The 22,312-nt window shown below is 39.6% G+C and overlaps 1 long non-coding RNA gene across 1 annotated transcript in view; it reads right to left on the bottom strand.

The window, feature by feature from the left end:
* Positions 1-1,976: 1,976 nt before the first annotated feature.
* LOC119621121 (uncharacterized) overlaps positions 1,977-22,312 on the bottom strand; it is a 170,059-nt gene continuing 149,723 nt past the window's right edge. The window contains exons 3-4 of the long non-coding RNA XR_012091844.1: positions 12,373-12,491; positions 1,977-2,477 (exon numbers count right to left, since the gene is read on the bottom strand). This is a non-coding gene — a long non-coding RNA (uncharacterized lncRNA). The remainder of the gene's footprint in view (positions 2,478-12,372; positions 12,492-22,312) is intronic.

Below are 22,312 nucleotides of genomic sequence, written 5' to 3'. Positions count from 1 at the left end.
AGCCTCATATTTTCATAACCTGGAGACTATCTTAAAAGTTGGATTGTCTGTAGCATTGACATTTCACCTAGATTTCTTTCCCACACTATATCCAATTTTCTCATTTCTGTTAGTCACTTAATGATACCAGCTACCTCTGAACATTTCTGCTTGAGTTGAACATGGTATAAGTACTGGCGTCTTTCTACTGATTGCAAAAATGTCATTGTTCCAAACATACACTCATTTTCTCCATCTTGGTTGACAGTATTTAATTCTCTTCCAGTGTGAATTTCAGATGACACAAAGGAAACACTTTGTATAAACACAGTTGAAGATGAAGTATTCTGAATCTAGACTTTGAGAAATAAATCATTCTTCGCTGAATTGTAAAACTTGGTTTTAACATCCAATTGTGAGAGGAAAGAAAATAAGCACAGTTTCCTAAAGAAACATTTTTTTTCTCCACACTGAGCTGAATAGACACTAAGCCCATAAGGACAACTCTTTCAATGCCTGTTACATGTCATGGATGACATCATCAATGCAACAATGGGATAAAAGTTCTGCCACTACAGCCATGGAGACCAAAATATGTAAGGGTTAAGTACTTGTTTGAAGATCAGCATTTTCAATATGATTTTTGCAACTTAATTGCTATCTTTGGAAATATTCATATAACCATAATTTTTTATCTCTGTAAAAAAATATAGTTCTAAGGATTTATGATCATTTCAATCTTTCCTTTAAACATTCACATTTCTGGTGGAGGACCACCTCTGATTAGCTGATTAAATAAATTACTAGGTAAGTCATTCTCTTCATACGTGACTAGAAAATTAGTTAACAAACTATGCCTAGTAGACAGTATAATTTGAATGTCATAAAATATCCTGTCTGTGTGGATTATCTCCCATTTTATTGACAATTTTTTCCCAATGTTTTTAAATTTACCCAAGATTTGTCTTAATCAGGCATGGTAAGATGACAGACACAGAGACAACTACCTTGGCAAGAGGAATTTATTACTTACAATTCCCAAGAAAAGAGGGGATGGTGCTCCTCACAGAGCCACATGAGGAAGCACCAGGGTCTAGTAGGAGGCAGAAGCAGCAAGGGGAAAACACAGGTACAGGACTATATTGTGGCTGCCATGGGAAAGAAAAGGCAGTTCAAAGGAAGTGACTTAAGATTTACTAGTTTAAACAATGTCAGTAGGCTCAGAGCTGTAGGTACTACTTTTGGTTGCCTAGTGCCTGGTCCTGGGATAATACTAAGACAGGCGGATAGTGACTCAATAAATTAGGTAGTTGGCAGGCATGGGCTCTGGGTTGGTTTGTTTGCATATGACAGGTGTGATCAGATGACGGTTGTTTTCTATCCCTAGGAATTAGCTAGCCCTGGGAAGGGAAGTCTCTCCTCATCCATCAAGGGCCCCAAAAGTCAAAGCATCATAAAATATAGACAATTTTTGAAACCATGATTAATACACCCACAGGCAATGGTCACTGGGGAAATGAGGGAGTACAGGTAGGCCCAGAGCAAAAAAAAAAAAAAAGGACAGTACACAGAGGAAAGGGCCTGGCTTCAGAATAACTCCTATATCAGTCAGGGTCCAGCCTGAGAAGTAAAACCAGTAAAAGATAGATAGATAGTGATATGGTTTTCCATGTCCCCACCAAAATCTCATGTTGTATTGTGAACCCAATTGTTGGAGGTAAGGCATGGTGGGGGTTGACTGAATCATGGGACTGGTTTCTAATGGTTTAGCACCATCCCCCTAGTGCTGTCTCAAGAGAGAGTTCTCATGAGATCTGGTTGTTTGAAAGTGTGTAGCACTTCCCCCTTCACTCACTGTCTCTCTCCTCTTGGCCATGTGAAGACATGCCTTGTTTCTTCTTCACCTTCTGCTATGACTGTACATTTTCTGAGGCTTCCCCAGCCATGACTTCTGTACATCCTGTGGAGCTAGGAGTCAATTAAACCTCTTTCTCCACAAATTACCCGGTCTTGGGTAGCTCTCTATAGAGTGCAAGAATGGACTAATACAGCTAGATAGATCAATAGATGGATAGATAGATAGATAAACGGGTGGATGGATAAATACTTGTTACAGAGATTTGGCTTACACAGTTGTGGGGGTTACTCAAGCAGTCCACATAATGTCTCTACATCTGATTCAAGTGCTTGAAATCCACAGCACATGCAGTTAGAAAGATAATATCATAAAAAAGGCTGGAACTCCAAGAGTAGAAGCTGGAAGCCAACAGATTGGACTGAAGCACATGTCTGCTCTAGATGCCTGTGAGCTTAGTGATGATAGTATTCTGCAGAAGCTAGGGACCTTTGTCCTTGAGCTCTACACACACAATTGACTCAGTTGCTGCTTCATCCCAAGTTGAGTCAGCAGATAAGCAATAGTGTGTTTATGTTACCAAATGGATTCTGCCTCCCTTCCAGCTTCTGAAATCTTGGAAGAATCTCCTTTGCAGCCCATCCTAAATGGAAAAATACAGTAAATGAAATTCCAGGAGATGTAGTTTGGCTCAGCGAAGTTGATACATTACAAATCTATCGATAAAATCTATCCCTACCAGCATGTCCACTTTGTTCATGATACCATTGGAAAATAAGAGGAGTTGCTTGTAATGAAGCCTGACTGATATCCACAGAATGGGTCATTTTATTTACCTGATTATTCAAATCCTCCTCTACTCATATCACTCTTTGTTGAGCATTCACAGGGGACACTAATATCTTCACATTTTGTAGAGCATTCTATTTACGTATCTCTTCTCCAGTCCCTGAATCCTGGACAGCACCTCTGAACATATCTGAAGGCTGAGAGACCTCACCGTCTTGAAGAGAATAAAACAGGTGTGACTTGCGTTGCCACCTGCTGATTGTAAGCTCCAGGGCCTTGAGTGAACATAGGCAGCAGCCAAGGAGTGGTTACAGAAGGCCTTGAATTAGACCTAATGCTGTGTTTGCTTCAGGTCTCACCCAGTGCAGTCATAGTTGTGACATCAGGTGGCTCAGAGCAGAGACACAGACTGTTTGAGAGAAAGCAAAAGAAAAGAACAAAGGTCACTGCCTTATAATCCAGAGAACTTGCCCAGATCTTATCCAAGACCATCAAGGGGGTAATCTCAGAGTCTTTAAGAACCACAGCATCACTGGGTTTGGATGTCCCCTAAACCAGAAACAGCTTAGATCATAGCACCCAAATTATTTTAAATATCTGGAAATCCTTCCCAGTAAGAAAGGTACAATAAACTCAGTCAGTGAGGACTACAATAAATACCTAACTCTTCAATGCCTGGACACCAAAGAACATCTACTAACAACTCCAACCTAGAAAACATGACCTCACCAAATGAAATAAATAAGGCACCAGGGACCAATCCTGGAGAAACACAGATATGTTATGTTTCAAAGTATTCCAAATAGCTGTGTAGAGGAACCTCAAAGAAATTCAAAATAACACAGAAAAGGAATGCAGAATTCTATCAGATAAACTTAGTAAATAAATTGAAATAATTTAAAAGAATCAAGCAGAAATTCTGGAACTGAAAAAAAATGTAATTGACATACTGAAGACTGCATCAGAGTCCTTTATCAACAGAATTCATCAAGCCAAATAAAGAATCAGTGAGACTGAGGACAGGCTACTTGAGAATGCACAGTCAGAGGAACAAAAGAAAAAAGAAGGGGGGGCGGAGCAAGATGGCCGAATAGGAACAGCTCCAGTCTCCAACTCCCAGCGTGAGCAACACAGAAGACCGGTGATTTCTGCATTTTAAACTGAGGTACTGGGTTCATCTCACTGGGGAGTGCCAGATGATCGGTGCTGGTCAGCTGCTGCAGCACGACCAGCGAGAGCTGAAGCAGGGCGAGGCATTGCCTCACCTGGAAAGCGCAAGGGGGAAGGGAATGCCTTTTCCTAGCCAGGGGAACTGAGACACACAACACCTGGAAAATCGGGTAACTCCCACCCCAGTACTGCGCTTTAAGCAAACAGACACACCAGGAGATCATATCCCACACCTGGCCGGGAGGGTCCCACACCCACGGAGCCTCCCTCATTGCTAGCACAGCAGTCTGTGATCTACCGGCAAGGCAGCAGTGAGGCTGGGGGAGGGGCACCCGCCATTGCTGAGGATTAAGTAGGTAAACAAAGCTGCTGGGAAGCTCGAACTGGGTGGAGCTCACAGCAGCTCAAGGAAACCTGCCTGTCTCTGTAGACTCCACCTCTGGGGACAGGACACAGTAAACAATAACAAACGCAGCAGAAACCTCTGCAGACGCAAATGACTCTGTCTGACAGCTTTGAAGAGAGCAGTGGATCTCCCAACACGGAGGTTGAGATCTGAGAAGGGACAGACTCCCTGCTCAAGTGGGTCCCTGACCCCGGAGTAGCCTAACCGGGAGACATCCTCCACTAGGGGCAGTCTGACACCCCACACCTCACAGGGTGGAGTACACCCCTGAGAGGAAGCTTCCAAAGCAAGAATCAGACAGGTACACTCGCTGTTCAGAAATATTCTATCTTCTGCAGCCTCTGCTGCTGATACCCAGGCAAACAGGGTCTGGAGTGGACCTCAAGCAATCTCCAACAGACCTACAGCTGAGGGTCCCGACTGTTAGAAGGAAAACTATCAAACAGGAAGGACACCTACACCAAAACCCCATCAGTACATCACCATCATCAAAGACCAGAGGCAGATAAAACCACAAAGATGGGGAAAAAGCAGGGCAGAAAAGCTGGAAATTCAAAAAATAAGAGCGCATCTCCCCCGGCAAAGGAGCGCAGCTCATCGCCAGCAACGGATCAAAGCTGGACGGAGAATGACTTTGATGAGATGAGAGAAGAAGGCTTCAGTCCATCAAATTTCTCAGAGCTAAAGGAGGAATTACGTACCCAGCGCAAAGAAACTAAAAATCTTGAAAAAAAAGTGGAAGAATTGATGGCTAGAGTAATTAATGCAGAGAAGGTCATAAACGAAATGAAAGAGAAGAAAACCATGACACGAGACATACGTGAAAAATGCACAAGCTTCAGTAACCGACTCGATCAACTGGAAGAAAGAATGTCAGTGATTGAGGATCAAATGAATGAAATGAAGCGAGAAGAGAAACCAAAAGAAAAAAGAAGAAAAAGAAATGAACAAAGCCTGCAAGAACTATGGGATTATGTAAAAAGACCAAATCTACGTCTGATTGGGGTGCCTGAAAGTGAGGGGGAAAATGGAACCAAGTTGGAAAACACTCTTCAGGATATCATCCAGGAGAACTTCCCCAACCTAGTAGGGCAGGCCAACATTCAAATCCAGGAAATACAGAGAACGCCACAAAGATACTCCTCGAGAAGAGCAACTCCGGGACACATAACTGCCAGATTCACCAAAGTTGAAATGAAGGAAAAAATCTTAAGGGCAGCCAGAGAGTAAGGTCGGGTTACCCACAAAGGGAAGCCCATCAGACTAACAGCAGATCTCTGGGAAGAAACTCTTCAAGCCAGAAGAGAGTGGGGGCCAATATTCAACATTCTTAAAGAAAAGAATTTTAAACCCAGAATTTTATATCCAGCCAAACTAAGTTTCATAACTGAAGGAGAAATAAAATCCTTTACAGATAAGCAAATGCTTAGAGATTTTGTCACCACTAGGCCTGCCTTACAAGAGACCCTGAAGGAAGCACTAAACATGGAAAGGAACAACCGGTACCAGCCATTGCAAAAACATGCCAAAATGTAAAGACTGTCAAGGCTAGGAAGAAACTGCATCAACTAACGAGCAAAATAACCAGTTAATATCATAATGGCAGGATCAAGTTCACACATAACAATCTTAACCTTAAATGTACATGGACTAAATGCTCCAATTAAAAGACACAGACTGGCAAACTGGATAAAGAGTCAAGACCCATCAGTCTGCTGTATTCAGGAGACCCATCTCACACGCAGAGACATACATTGGCTCAAAATAAAGGGATGGAGGAAGATTTACCAAGTAACTGGAGAACAAAAAAAAGTGGGGGTTGCAATACTAGTCTCTGATAAAACAGACTTTAAACCATCAAAGATCAAAAGAGACAAAGAAGGCCATTACATAATGGTAAAGGGATCAATTCAACAGGAAGAGCTAACTATCCTAAATATATATGCACCCAATACAGGAGCACCCAGATTCATAAAGCAAGTCCTTAGAGACTTACAAAGAGACTTAGACTCCCATACAATAATAATGGGAGACTTCAACACTCCACTGTCAACATTAGACAGATCAACGAGACAGAAAGTTAACAAGGATATCCAGGAATTGAACTCATCTCTGCAGCAAGCAGACCTAATAGACATCTAGAGAACTCTCCACCCCAAATCAACAGAATATACATTCTACTCAGCACCACATCGTACTTACTCCAAAATTGACCACATAATTGGAAGTAAAGCACTCCTCAGCAAATGTACAAGAACAGAAATTATAAAAAACTGTCTCTCAGACCACAGTGCAATCAAACTAGAACTCAGGACTAAGAAACTCAATCAAAACCACTTAACTACATGGAAACTGAACAACCTGCTCCTGAATGACTACTGGGTACATAACGAAATGAAGGCAGAAATAAAGATGTTCTTTGAAACCAAAGAGAACAAAAATACAACATACCAGAATCTCTGGGACACATTTAAAGCAGTGTGTAGAGGGAAATTTATAGCACTAAATGCCCATAAAAGAAAGCAGGAAAGATCTAAAATTGACACTCTAACATCGCAATTAAAAGAACTAGAGAAGCAAGAGCAAACACATTCGAAAGCTAGCAGAAGGCAAGAAATAACTAAGATCAGAGCAGAACTGGAGGAGATAGAGACACAAAAAACCCTCCAAAAAATCAATGAATCCAGGAGTTGGTTTTTTGAAAAGATCAACAAAATTGACAGACCACTAGCAAGACTAATAAAGAAGAAAAGAGAGAAGAATCAAATCGACGCAATTAAAAATGATAAAGGGGATATCACCACTGACCCCACAGAAATACAAACTACCATCAGAGAATACTATAAACACTTCTACGCAAATAAACTGGAAAATCTAGAAGAAATGGATAATTTCCTGGACACTTACACTCTTCCAAGACTAAACCAGGAAGAAGTTGAATCCCTGAATAGACCAATAGCAGGCTCTGAAATTGAGGCAATAATTAATAGCCTACCAACCAAAAAAAGTCCAGGACCAGATGGATTCACAGCTGAATTCTACCACAGGTAAAAGGAGGAGTTGGTACCATTCCTTCTGAAACTATTCCAATCAATAGAAAAAGAGGGAATCCTCCCTAACTCATTTTATGAGGCCAACATCATCCTGATACCAAAGCCTGGCAGAGACACAACAAAAAAAGAGAATTTTAGACCAATATCCCTGATGAACATCGATGCAAAAATCCTCAATAAAATACTGGCAAACCGGATTCAGCAACACATCAAAAAGCTTATCCACCATGATCAAGTGGGCTTCATCCCTGGGATGCAAGGCTGGTTCAACATTCGCAAATCAATAAACATAATCCAGCATATAAACAGAACCAAAGACAAGAACCACATGATTATCTCAATAGATGCAGAAAAGGCTTTTGACAAAATTCAACAGCCCTTCATGCTAAAAACGCTCAATAAATTCGGTATTGATGGAACGTACCTCAAAATAATAAGAGCTATTCATGACAAACCGACAGCCAATATCATACTGAATGGGCAAAAACTGGAAAAATTCCCTTTGAAAACTGGCACAAGACAGGGATGCCCTCTCTCACCACTCCTATTCAACATAGTGTTGGAAGTTCTGGCTAGGGCAATCAGGCAAGAGAAAGAAATCAAGGATATTCAGTTAGGAAAAGAAGAAGTCAAATTGTCCCTGTTTGCAGATGACATGATTGTATATTTAGAAAACCCCATTGTCTCAGCCCAAAATCTCCTTAAGCTGATAAGCAACTTCAGCAAAGTCTCAGGATGCAAAATTAATGTGCAAAAATCACAAGCATTCTTATACACCAGTAACGACAAACAGAGAGCCAAATCAGGAATGAACTTCCATTCACAGTTGCTTCAAAGACAATAAAATACCTAGGAATCCAACTTCCAAGGGATGTAAAGGAACTCTTCAAGGAGAACTACAAACCACTGCTCAGTGAAATAAAAGAGGACACAAACAAATGGAAGAACATACCATGCTCATGGATAGGAAGAATCAATATCGTGAAAATGGCCATACTGCCCAAGGTAATTTATAGATTCAATGCCATCCCCATCAAGCTACCAATGAGCTTCTTCACAGAATTGGAAAAAACTGCTTTAAAGTTCATATGGAACCAAAAAAGAGCCCGCATCTCCAAGACAATCCTAAGTCAAAAGAACAAAGCTGGAGGCATCACGCTACCTGACTTCAAACTATACTACAAGGCTACAGTAACCAAAACAGCATGGTACTGGTACCAAAACAGAGATATAGACCAATGGAACAGAACAGAGTCCTCAGAAATAATACCACACATCTATAGCCATCTGATCTTTGACAAACCTGAGAGAAACAAGAAATGGGGAAAGGATTCCCTATTTAATAAATGGTGCTGGGAAAATTGGCTAGCCATAAGTAGAAAGCTGAAACTGGATCCTTTCCTTACTCCTTATACGAAAATTAATTCAAGATGGATTAGAGACTTAAATGTTAGACCTAATACTATAAAAATCCTAGAGGAAAACCTAGGTAGTACCATTCAGGACATAGGCATGGGCAAAGACGTCATGTGTAAAACACCAAAAGCAACAGCAGCAAAAGTCAAAATTGACAAATGGAATCTCATTAAACTAAAGAGCTTCTGCACAGCAAAAGAAACTACCATCAGAGTGAACAGGCAACCTACAGAATGGGAGAACATTTTTGCAATCTACTCATCTGACAAAGGGCTAATATCTAGAACCTACAAAGAACTCAAACAAATTTACAAGAAAAAATCAAACAACCCCATCAAAAAGTGGGCAATGGATATGAACAGACATTTCTCAAAAGAAGACATTCATACAGCCAACAGACACATGAAAAAATGCTCATCATCACTGGCCATCAGAGAAATGCAAATCAAACCACAATGTGATACCATCTCACACCAGTTAGAATGGCGATCATTCAAAAGTCAGGAAATAACAGGTGCTGGAGAGGATGTGGAGAAATAGGAACACTTTTACACTGTTGGTGGGATTGTAAACTAGTTCAACCATTATGGAAAACAGTATGGCGATTCCTCAAGGATCTAGAACTAGATGTACCATATGACCCAGCCATCCCATTACTGGGTATATACCCAAAGGATTATAAATCATGCTGCTATAAAGACACATGCACACGTATGTTTATTGCAGCACTATTTACAATAGCAAAGAGTTGGAATCAACCCAAATGTCCATCAGTGACAGATTGGATTAAGAAAATGTGGCACATATACACCATGGAATACTATGCAGCCATAAAAAAGGATGAGTTTGTGTCCTTTGTAGGGACATGGATGCAGCTGGAAACCATCATTCTTAGCAAACTATCACAAGAACAGAAAACCAAACACCACATGTTCTCACTCATAGGTGGGAACTGAACAATGAGATCACTTGGACTCGGGAAGGGGAACATCACACACCGGGGCCTATCATGGGGAGGGGGGAGGGGGGAGGGATTGCATTGGGAGTTATACCTGATGTAAATGACGAGTTGATGGGTGCAGCACACCAACATGGCACAAGTATATATATGTAACAAACCTGCACGTTATGCACATGTACCCTACAACTTAAAGTATAATAATAATAAATAAATTAAAAAAAAAAAGATGGATTAGACACCTAAATGTTAGACCTAATACCATAAAAATCCTAGAGGAAAACCTAGGTAGTACCATTCAGGACATAGGCATGTGCAAAGACTTCATGTGTAAAACACCAAAAGCAACAGCAGCAAAAGCCAAAATTGACAAATGGAATCTCATTAAACTAAAGAGCTCTGCACAGCAAAAGAAACTACCATCAGAGTGAACAGGCAACCTACAGAATGGGAGAACATTTTTGCAATCTACTCATCTGACAAAGGGCTAATATCTAGAACCTACAAAGAACTCAAACATATTTACAAGAAAAAAGCAAACAACCCCATCAAAAGTGGGCAAAGGATATGAACAGACATTTCTCAAAAGAAGACATTCATACAGCCAACAGACACATGAAAAAATGCTCATCATCACTGGCCATCAGAGAAATGCAAATCAAACCACAATGTGATACCATCTCACACCAGTTAGAATGGCGATCATTCAAAAGTCAGGAAACAACAGGTGCTGGAGAGGATGTGGAGAAATAGGAACACTTTTACACTGTTGGTGGGATTGTAAACTAGTTCAACCATTATGGAAAATAGTATGGCGATTCCTCAAGGATCTAGAACTAGATGTACCATATGACCCAGCCATCCCATTACTGGGTATATACCCAAAGGATTATAAATTATGCTGCTATAAAGACACATGCACACGTATGTTTATTGCAGCACTATTTACAATAGCAAAGACTTGGAATCAACCCAAATGTCCATCAGTGACAGATTGGATTAAGAAAATGTGGCACATATACACCATGGAATACTATGCAGCCATAAAAAAGGATGAGTTTGTGTCCTTTGTAGGGACATGGATGCAGCTGGAAACCATCATTCTTAGCAAACTATCACAAGAACAGAAAACCAAACACCGCATGTTCTCACTCATAGGTGGGAACTGAACAATGAGATCACTTGGACTCGGGAAGGGGAACATCACACACCGGGGCCTATCATGGGGAGGGGGGTGGGGGGAGGGATTGCATTGGGAGTTATACCTGATGTAAATGACGAGTTGATGGGTGCAGCACACCAACATGGCACAAGTATACATATGTAGCAAACCTGCACGTTGTGCGCATGTACCCTACAACTTAAAGTTTAATAATAATAAATAAATTTTTTAAAAAAAAGGAAATGATTAAAAAGAGCATCACTATCAAAAAAAAAAAAAAAAAAAACTACTTGATTTGAAAATTACCCAGTCTCAGGTAGTATCTGTATAACAGTGTGAAAATGAGCTAATACACTCTGTCCCAGTGTTCTGTCAGACTATTTCTGCACTTATATTAATTACCATGGATTTATGTCTCAATATTTGGTAGGGCTATCCCTCATTATTTAATTATTTTTCAGAATTGAACCATTATTATTAAATGTTTCATTTATGCAGGTAATATTTAAAAATATTTAATTACATAAAAATAGAATCTTCATCATGTCATTCCACTGCTTAAAATACTCAGGCCTTTCCTCTATATTATATCTTTTATGGCTTGTCACAACCTCAGGTGAGAAACCGGAGCACATAGGGAAGTGGGCTTTGAATTCCCAGTGGTGCTATGGGAAGCACTAACATCATAATTAGGACCCATCTAACGACATAATTGGAACCCATCTTTTACTTCCAGAGTACCCCAAAATGTATAGTGTATTGCAAAAGGTGAATGAACCTAGGGACTTCGTGATTTAATCTAATTATGGGGAAAGGAGCAAGTGAAGCAGATGAATGCTCCAGTCCTAATCCCATAAACCAAATTGAACTTCCCTTTTGTTATGACCCTGTTAACATACAAAATCAAGCAGAAAAAACTAGATCGTATTCCAGGCTACCGGTTTTGGTATTGCTTTATTCTTCAAACAAAATTACATGTGCATTTTCAATACATTAAAAAAAGACACACTATTTAAATGAGGAGTTTTCTGTGCCACTTTTGCTGAAACCCTAGCACTCCAGGAAATACAATTTCACAACTCAAAGTTCTGCAACCTTCCCCAGAGATCTTGATTCTAATCAGCTTGTTTAGCAAATCCCATCATCCCATCCCTTTGACATATGGCCGTTTATTTTCTCTAGTGAGAATTCCCAGCCACTCAGAGATCTGCCTCCTTCCAATCTCTCAAATGGCTCAAGGCTGGACCAGCCATACCTATTTCATTAGTGACAACTAAGGGGTAAGACTGGTTCCCTTATGATCACTGATGAGTGATGTCAGCTAAAGCAGAAAACCAAATAGTCTATATATGAAACCTCCCAATTTTCTCTTCTACTCTTCTCTTGCTCTGTTTTTCTCTCTCTTGTTATGGAGCTTTTCTCAATATTTTTCTTTTGGTGGCAGTATTGCTCCACTGATAGAGCTATCTCTTTCTCCCGCCTTTTGTTTTTGATAAACACCTACAGTTGAGACAAGTATATTTCACTTAATAAGAGTGTTTTTCATCTGAGATTTGCATCTAAGGGAGATTTTCCAGAACTTACCAATAATAATACTCTGCCCAGGCTTTCTTGATTACACAGGAAAAGAAGATAAGACAGACTCCATGATCTATTTTGTTTCTTTTCTTCATGATTTTTTCTTTTTAATAACTTTTCAATAGCTTTAAAATATACACCAGTCATTATATAAAATTTGAAAAACAGAAAATGTTAAAGACAAAAATAAACATCATCATTTATCCCATAAACAAGAGAGAGCACTACCGTTAAAAGTTTAAAGCAATCTCTCCAGTGAGTTTTCTTTGTACACACTTTGATGTAATTGTGATCATATGATACACATAATTTAATTATCTGATTTTGTATTGTTTACATCTCACAAGCATGTTTGCATATTCTTCTAAACTTTTTAAAAAGATCTTATAATTGAAAACTTTTAATTATATCATTTAATGCCTGTAGAATTATCTACCACATAGATGTATCATCAATTAATTGTGATTGCTTACAAAACACTGGTGTTTTAAATAATACCAATATAGATTGTGTATAAAACATTACCATTTCAAATAATATATAAATAATGTTTCTATAAACTAAGTAAACTGGATGCTTCCTTACTTGAATTTCAGGCAAAATGCATCCCTGAATAAAGAAAGACTGGTTGACACAAATATCCACCTAACTTGGAGAATGCCAATCTTTGAGGTATTTTATCATTTAGCCTCCAAAACTCACCTATTTAAGGAAGAGAAGAAATTCCTGTAGAAATTTTCCTGAGCACAAAAAGTTTCAAATTTTTTTTCTCTCAATTATGATCTATTCTGAAATAAACTAGCTGTAAATTATTGAAACTGATTTACCCAGTGCTGTGATAAAATTGTGTCTTTCTAAAATGGTTCAAATCCATGGAATTGGCAACCTTGCACATATTTTTAAACAAAATTACTCTTCTCCTAGCCAAGAAAATCTATCCTTCAGAATAAAAGAATTTTTTATGACGAGGGCCATGTTAAGTAATGAGATAAATGCAAACATCATTTTATTTCTCTTCACCCTATTGCAATTCACAAATATTGCTTTCAGATTTGTGTCAATCATGTACCAAGAAAATCTATCATTGTCATTTTTATAACACCATGTATTCACTTATTGTTTCTTTGTTACAATTTGGTAATTCTCAAAATATTTCAAACTTTTTCATTATTATTGTGTCTGCTATGGTAATCTGTAACGAGTGATCTTTGCTGTTACTGTTGTAATTGTGTTTTTATTATTATTATCATACTGTAAGTTCTAGGGTGCATGTGCACAACGTGCAGGTTTGTTACATATGTATACATCTGCCATGCTAGTGTGCTGCACCCACTAACTCGTCATTTACATTAGGTATATCTCCTAATGCTATCCCTCTCCCTTCCCCCCTCCCCAAAATAGGACCCGGCGTGTGATGATCCCCTTCCTGTATCCAAGGGTTCTCATTGTTCAATTACCACCTATGAGTGAGAACATGTGCTGTTTGTTTTTCTGTCCTTACAATAGTTTGCTGAGAATGATAGTTTCCAGCTGCATCCATATCCCTACGAAGGACACGAACTCATCCTTTTTCATAGCTGCATAGTATTCCATGGCGTATATGTGCCACATTTTCTTAATCCAGTCTGTCACTGATGAACATTTGGGTTGATTCCAAGTCTTTGCTATTGTGAATAGTACCGCAGTAAACATACGTGTGCATGTGTCTTTATAGCAGGATGATTTATAATCCTTTGGGTATATCCCCAGTAATGGGATGGCTGGGTCAAATGGTATTTCTAGTTCTAGATCCTTGAGGAATCTCCACACTGTCTTCCACAATGGTTGAACTAGTTTACAGGCCAAACAACAGTGCAAAAATGTTCCTATTTCTCTACATCCTCTCCAGCATGTATTGTTTCTTGACTTTTTAATGATTGCCATTCTAACTGCTGTGAGATGGTATCTCATTGTGGTTTCGATTTGCATTTCTCTGATGGCTAGTGATGATGAGCATTTTTTCATGTGTCTGTTGGCTGCATACATGTCTTCTTTTGAGAAGTGTCTGTTCATATCCTTTGCCCACTTTTTGATGGGGTTGTTTGTTTTTTTCTTGTAAATTTGTTTGAGTTCTTTGTAGGTTCTGGATATTAGCCCTTTGTCAGATGAGTAGATTGCAAAAATGTTCTCCCATTCTGTAGGTTGCCTGTTCACTCTGATGGTAGTTTCTTTTGCTGTGCAGAAGCTCTTTAGTTTAATTAGATCCCATTTGTCAATTTTGGCTTTTGTTGCCATGGCTTTTGGTGTTTTAGACACGAAGTCCTTGTCCATGTCTATATCCTGAATGGTATTGCCGAGGTTTTCTTCTAGGGTGTTTATTGCTTTAGGTCTAACATTTAAGTCCCTAATCCATCTTGAGTTAATTTTTTGTATAAGGTGTAAGGAAGGGATCCAGTTTCAGCTTTCTACATATGGCTAGCCAGTTTTCCCAGTACCATTTGTTAAATAGGGAATCCTTTCTCTATTTCTTGTTTTTGTCAGGTTTGTCAAAGATCACATGGTTGTAGATGTGTGGTATTATTTCTGAGGGCTCTGTTCTGTTCCATTGGTCTATATCTCTGTTTTGGTACCAGTACCATGCTGTTTTGGTTACTGTAGCCTTGTAGTATAGCTTGAAGTCAGGTAACATAATGCCTCCGGCTTTGTTGTTTTGTCTTAGGATTGTCTTGGCAGTGTGGGCTCTTTTTCATTTCCATATGAACTTTAAAGTAGTTTTTTTCCAATTCAGCAAGTAAAGTCATTGGTAGCTTAATGGGGATGGCATTGAATCTATAATTTACCTTGGGCAGTATGGCCATTTTCACTAAATTGATTCTTCCTATCATGAGTATGGAATGTTCTTCCATTCGTTTGTGTCCTCTTGTATTTCGTTGAGCAGTGGTTTGTACTTCTTCTTGAAGAGGTCCTTCACATCCTTGTAAGTTGGATTCCTAGGTATTTCATTCTATTTGAAACAATTGTGAATGAGAGTTCACTCATGATTTGGCTCTCTGTTTGTCTGTTATTGGTGTATAACAATGGTTGTGATACTTGCACATTGATTTTTTATCCTGAGACTTTGCTGAAGTTGCTTATCAGCTTAAGGAGATTTTGGGCTCAGACGATGGAGTTTTCTAAGTATACAATCATGTCATCTGCAATCAGGGACAATTTGACTTCCTCTTTTTCTAATTGAATACAGTTTGTTTCTTTCTCCTGCCAGATTGCCCTAGCCAGAACTTCCAACATTATGTTGAATAGGAGTGGTGAGAGAGGGCATCCGTGTCTTGTGCCAGTTTTCAAAGCGAATGCTTCCAGTTCTTGCCCATTCAGTATGATATTGGCTGTGGGTTTTTCCTAAATAACTCTTATTATTTTGAGATACATTCCATCAATACTGAATTTATTGAGAGTTGTTAGCATGAAGGGTTGTTGAATTTTGTCAAAGGCCTTTTCTGCATCTATTGAGATAATCTTGTGGTTTTTCTCTTGGGTTCTGTTTATATGCTGGATTACGTTTACTGATTCGTGTATGTTGAACCAGCCTTGCATCCCAGGGATGAAGCCTACTTGATCATGGTGGATAAGCTTTTTGATGTGCTGCTGGATTCTGTTTGCCAGTACTTTATTGAGGATATTTGCATCAATGGTCATGAGGGATATTGGTCTAAAATTCTCTTTTTTGTTGTGTCTCTGCCAGGCTTTGAAATCAGGATGATATAGACGTCATTAAATGAGTTAGGGAGGATTCCCTCTTTTTCTGTTGATTGGAATAGTTTCAGAAGGAATGTTACTGGCTCCTCCTTGCACCACTGGTAGAATACAGCTGTGAATCTGTCTCGTCCTGGGATTTTTTTGGTTGGTAGGCTACTAATTATTCCCTCAATTTCACAGCCTGCTATTGGTCTATTCAGGGATTCAACTTCTTCCTGATTTAGTCTTGGGAGAGTGTATGTGTCCAGGAATTTATCCATTTCTTCTAGGTTTTCTAGTTTATTTGCATAGACGTGTTTATAGTATTCTCTGATGGTAGTTTGTATTTATGTGGGGTCTGTGGTGATATCCCCTTTATCATTTTTTATCGTGGCTACTTCATTCTTCTCTCTTTTCTTCTTTATTAGTCTTGATAGCTGTCTATCAATTTTGTTGATCTTTTCAAAAAACCAGCTCCTGAATTCATTTATTTTTTGTAGGGTTTTTTGTTTTATAGCAAACTGAACTCCTTCAGTTCTGCTCTGATCTTAGTTATTTCTTGCCTTCTATTAGCTTTTGAATTTGTTTGCTCTTGCTTCTCTAGTTCTTTTAATTGCCATGTTACGGTGTCAATTTTGGATCTTTCCTTCTTTCTCTTGTGGGCATTTAGTGCTATAAATTTCCATCTGCACACTGCTTTAAATGTGTCCCAGAGATTCTGGTATGTTGTATCTTTGTTCTCATTGGTTTCAAAGAACATCTTTATTTCTGCCTTCATTTCGTTATGTACCCAGTAGTCATTCAGGAGCAGGTTGCTCATTTTTCATGTAGTTGAGCAGTTTTGAGCACGTTTCTTAATCCTGAGTTCTAGTTTGATGGCACTGTGGTCTGAGATATAGTTTGCTATAATTTCTGTTCTTTTACATTTGCTGAGGAGTGCTTTACTTCCAACTATGTGGTCAATTTTGGAATAAGTGTGATGTGGTGCTGAGCAGAATGTATATTCTGTTGATTGGAGGTGGAGAGTTCTGAAGATGTCTATTAGTTCCACTTGGTGCTGAGATGAGTTCAATTCCTGGATGTCCTTGTTAACTTTCTGTCTCGTTGATCTGTCTAATGTTGACAGTGGGGTGTTGAAGTTTCCCATTATTATTGTATGGGAGTCTAAGTCTCTTTGTAAGTCTCTAAGGACTTGCTTTATGAATCTCGGTGCTCCTTTATTGAGTGCATATATATTTAGGATAGTTAGCTCTTCATGTTGAATTGATGCCTTTACCATTATGTAATGGCCTTCTTTGTCTCTTTTGATCTTTGTTGGTTTAAAGTCTGTTTTATCAGAGACTAGGATTGCAATCCCTGCCTTTTTATTTTCCATTTGCTTGGTAGATCTTCCTCCAACCCTTTATTTTGAGCCTATGTGTGTCTCTGCACGTGAGATGGGTCTCTTGAATACAGCACACTGATAGGTCTTGACTCTTTATCCATCTTAACAATCTGTGTCTATTAATTGGAGCATTTAGCCCGTTTACATTTAAGGTTAATATTGTTATGTGTGAATTTGTTCCTGTTGTTATGATGTTAGCTGGTTATTTTGTTTGTTGATGTAGTTTCTTACTAGCATCAATGGTCTTTTCATTTTGGCATGTTTTTGCAATGGCTGTACTGGTTTTCCTTTCCATATTTAGTGTTTCCTTCAGGAGCTCTTGTAGGGTAGGCCTGGTGGTGACAAAATCTCTCAGCATTTGCTTGTCTGTAAAGGATTTTATTCTCCTTCACTTATGAAACTTAGTTTGGCTGGATATGAAATTCTGGGTTGAAAATTCTTTTCTTTAAGAATGCTGAATATTGGCCCCCACTCTCTTCTGGCCTGTAGAGTTTCTGCCGAGAGATCTGCTGTTAGTCTGATGGGCTTCCCTTGTGGGTAATCCGACCTTTCTCTCTGGCTGCCCTTAACATTTTTTCCTTCATTTCAACTTTGGTGAATCTGACAATTGTGTGTCTTCTGGCTGCTCTTCTCGAGGAGAATCTTTGTGGCATTCTCTGTATTTCCTGAATTTGAATGTTGACCTTCCTTGCTACGTTGGGGAATTTCTCCTGGATAATATCCTGCAGAGTGTTTTCCAACTTGGTTCCATTCTCCCTGTCACTTTCGGGTACACCAATCATAGGTAGATTTGGTCTTTTCATTTAGTCCCATGTTTCTTGGAGGCTTTGTTAGTTTCTTTTTACTCCTTTTTGTCTAAACTTCTCTTTTCATTTCATTAATTTGATCTTCAATCACTGATACCCTTTCTTCCAGTTGATTGAATCGGTTACTGACACTTGTGAATTTGTCACATGGTTCTCATGCCATGGTTTTCAGCTCTATCAGGTCATTTAAGGACTTCTCTACATTGGTTATTCTAGTTAGCCTTTTGTCTAATCTTTTTTCAAGATTTTTAAATTCTTTGCAATGTGTTCCAACGTCCTTCTTTTGCTCAGAGAAGTTTGATCTTCTGAAGCTTTCTTCTCTCAACTCATTAAAGTCATTCTCCTTCCAGCTTCGTTCCGTTGCTGATAAGGAGTTGCGTTCCTTTGGAGGGGAGAGACCCTCTGATTTTTAGAGTTTTCAGCTTTTCTGCTTTGTTTTCTTCCCATCTTTGTGGTTTTATCTACCTTTGTTCTTTGATCATGATGATGTACAGATGGGGTTTTGGTGTGGATGTCCTTTCTGTTTGTTAGTTTTCCTTCTAACCATCATGACCCTCTGCTGCAGGTCTGTTGGAGTTTGCTGGAGGTCCACTCCAGACCCTGTTTGCCTGGGTATCAGCAGCGGAAGCTGCAGAAGAGTGAATGTTGCTGAAGAGCAAATTACGCTGCATGATTGTTCCTCTGCAAGCTTTGTCTCTGAGTTGTACCCAGCCGTGTGAGGTGTCAGTCTGCCCCTACTGGGGGATGCCTCCCAGTTAGGCTACTTGGGGGGTCAGAGACCCACTTGAGGAGGCAGTCTGTCCATTCTCAGATCTCAACGTCCATGCTGGAAGAACCACTCTCTCTTCAAAGCTGTCAGACAGGGACATTTAAATATGCAGAAGTTTCTGCTGTCTTTTGTTTGGCTATGCCCTGTCCCCAGAGGTGGAGTCTACACAGGCAGGCAGGCCTCCTTGAGCTGCGATGGGCTCCACCCAGTTTGAGCTCCCTGGCAGCTTTGTTTACCTACTCAAGCCTCAGCAATGGTGGGTGCCCCTCCCCCAGCCTCGCTGCCACCTTGCAGTTAGATCTCAGACTGCTGTGCTAGCAATGAGGGAGGCCTCGTGGGCATGGGACCCTCCGAGCCAGGTGTAAGATATAATCTCCTGGTGTGCCATTTGCTAAGATCCTTGGTAAAGCACAGTATTAGGGTGAGAGTGACCCGATCTTCCAGGTGCTGTGTCACAGTTTCCCCTGGCTAGGAAAGGGAATTCCCTTACCGCCTGCACTTCCCAGGTGAGGCGATGCCTCGTCCTGCTTCGGCTCTTGCTCAGTGGGCTGCACCCACTGTCTTGCACCCACTGTCCAACGTACCAGTGAGATGAACCCGGTACCTCAGTTGGAAATGCAGAAATCACCTGTCTTCTGTGTAACTCATATTGGGAGCTGTAGCCTGGAGCTGTTCCTATTTGGCCATCTTGGAAAAGATCTGTATTTTTTTTTTCTTTTCAGGCAGAGTCTTGCTCTGTCTGTCAGGCTGGAGTGTAGTTGCGTGATCTCAGTTGACTGCAACATCTGCCTGCTGAGCTCAAACAATTCTCCTGCCTCAGCTTCCTGAGTAGCTGAGATTACAGGTGACCCACACCATGCTTGACTAATTTTTGTATTATTAGTAGAGATGAGGTTTTGCTATGTTGGCTACGCTGGTCCCAAAATCCTGACCTCAGGTGATCTGCCCTCCTTGGCCTCCCAAATGCAGGGAGTACAGGTATGAGCCACTGCATCCAGACTGTTGTAGTTGTTTTGAGGTGCTATGAACCATGCTCATATTAGATGGTGAACTTAATACATTTTGTGTGTGTTCTGACTGCTCCACTGACCAGTAATTTCTCCATCTCTCTCTATTCCTCAGGCTTCTCTATTTGCTGAGACACAACAATATATAAATTAAATCAGTTAGTAACCCTAAAATGGCCACTAAGTGTTCACGTGAACCTCTAAGTGTTCACGTGAAAGAGTCAAACCTTTATCACCTTAAATCAAAAGCTAAAAATAATTACATTTACTAAGACTACTCAGTTTACTGAAAGTAACAACATCAAAAGGTGAGAAAAGCCAGAACTAGGCTTTTTGAGTTAGTTAACCAAGGTGTGAATACAGAAGAAAATGTCTTAAAATAAATTTAAAATGCTACTCCAGTGAACACAAGAATGATAAGAAAGTAAAACAGCCTTATTGCTGGCATGAATTAAATTTTACTGGTCTGGATAGAAGACCAAGCAAGTCACAACATTCCCTTAAAACAAAGCCTAATCCAGAGCAAGGCCCTAACTCTCTTCAACTCTATGAAGGTGGTGAGTGTTGAGAAAGCTTCAGAAGAAAACTTTGAAGCTAGCAGAGGTGGTTTATCAGATTTAAAGGAAGAGGCTATCTCCATAACCTGAAAGTGAAAGGTGAAGCAACAAGTGCTGATGTGGAAGCTACAGCAAGGTATGCAGAATATCTAGCTAAGATCACTGAAGAAGGTGTATACACTAAACAACCTTGCCAATATAAAGAAAACCGCCTTCTATTGTCAGAAGATGCCAGGGCATTCACAGCTAGAGACAAATCAATGCCAGGCTTCAAAGCAGTAACAAAACAGGCTGACTCTCTTGTTAGGGGCTAAAACAGTTGGAGATTTTAATTGAAGTCAATGGTCATTTACTATTCCAAAAATCCTAGGGCTCTTAAGAAATATAATAATTTTACTCTACAAATTAGAAAACCTAGATGAAATGAATACATTCCTGGATACAAATAATCTACCAAGATTAAACCATAAAGAAATAGAAAATTGAACAGACCAATAATGAGTAATCCAATTGAAACAGTAGCAAAATATCTCCCAATAACAAGAAAAACTATACTTGAGACTGACTTTAATGTTAAGTTCTACCAAACTTTGAAAAAAGAACTAACAGCAATTCTACTCAAACTATTTCAAAAACTTGAAGAGGAAGGAATTCTTTGTAGCTCAATCTATAAGGCTAGCATTATCCTGATATTAAAATTAGACAGGAGCACAATAAAAAAAGAAAACTACAGGCTAATATCCCTGATGAAAATAAATGCAAAGATTGTCAACAAAATACTAGCAAATTGAATTCAACAACACATCAGAAAGATAATACACTGTGATCAAGTATGATTTATTCCAGGAATGCAAAGATGGTTCAACATATACAAGTTAATGTGATACATCACATCAACAAAATTAAGGACACAAACTATAAGATTATCTCAATAGATACAAAAAAAGTATTTGATAATTCTCAACAATGGAGAAAGGGGGAGCTAGATGGTGGGATGAAAAGCTCCATCACTCATCCCCCTTGCTGGGATACAATTTTAACAACTATCTACACAGAAAAAAATAACCTTCCTAAGAGACAAAAATCAGGTGAGCCCTCAGAGTACCTGGTTTTGTCTTTGTATCACTGAAAAAGGCGCTAAAGAGGTAGAAAAAAAAAGTATTGAATTGAAAATTCCACCTCTCTCTCCCACACCCCATGTAGCAGTGGCATGGTGCAGAGATCATCACTAGATGCTGAGGGAGGGAGAACACAGTGAGTGTGAGGCATTGAACTAAGTCCTGTCTTGTTAGAGGAGAAAACAAAACCAGACCAAACTTAGCTGACACCCATCCATGGAGAGAGCATTTAAACCAACCCTAGCCGAGGAGAAGTACTAATCCCAGCAGACCAAACCTGAGTTTTCACAAACCTCATTACTATGGACTACAGTGCTCTGTGTCTCTAAATGAACTTGAAAGACAATCTAGGCTATAAGGACTGCAGCTCTTTGGCGAGTCATATTGCTGAACTAGGCCTGGAGAAAGTGGACTGGAGGACACATAACCTAATGAGACATCAGTTGATGTGGTTAAGAGAGTGCTGGCATTACCCCTCCCTTAAATCCAGGGTGCACAGCTCACAGCTACAAAAAAGACCCTTTCCTTCCACTTGAGGAGAGGAGAGGAAAGAATGGGGAAATCCTTGCCTTGCATCTTGGATATCAGCTCAGC

This window comes from Chlorocebus sabaeus, chromosome X (genome assembly GCF_047675955.1).
Source record: "Chlorocebus sabaeus isolate Y175 chromosome X, mChlSab1.0.hap1, whole genome shotgun sequence".
NCBI classification, from domain to species: domain Eukaryota; kingdom Metazoa; phylum Chordata; class Mammalia; order Primates; family Cercopithecidae; genus Chlorocebus; species Chlorocebus sabaeus.
This window is presented reverse-complemented; position numbering and strand designations above follow the sequence as displayed.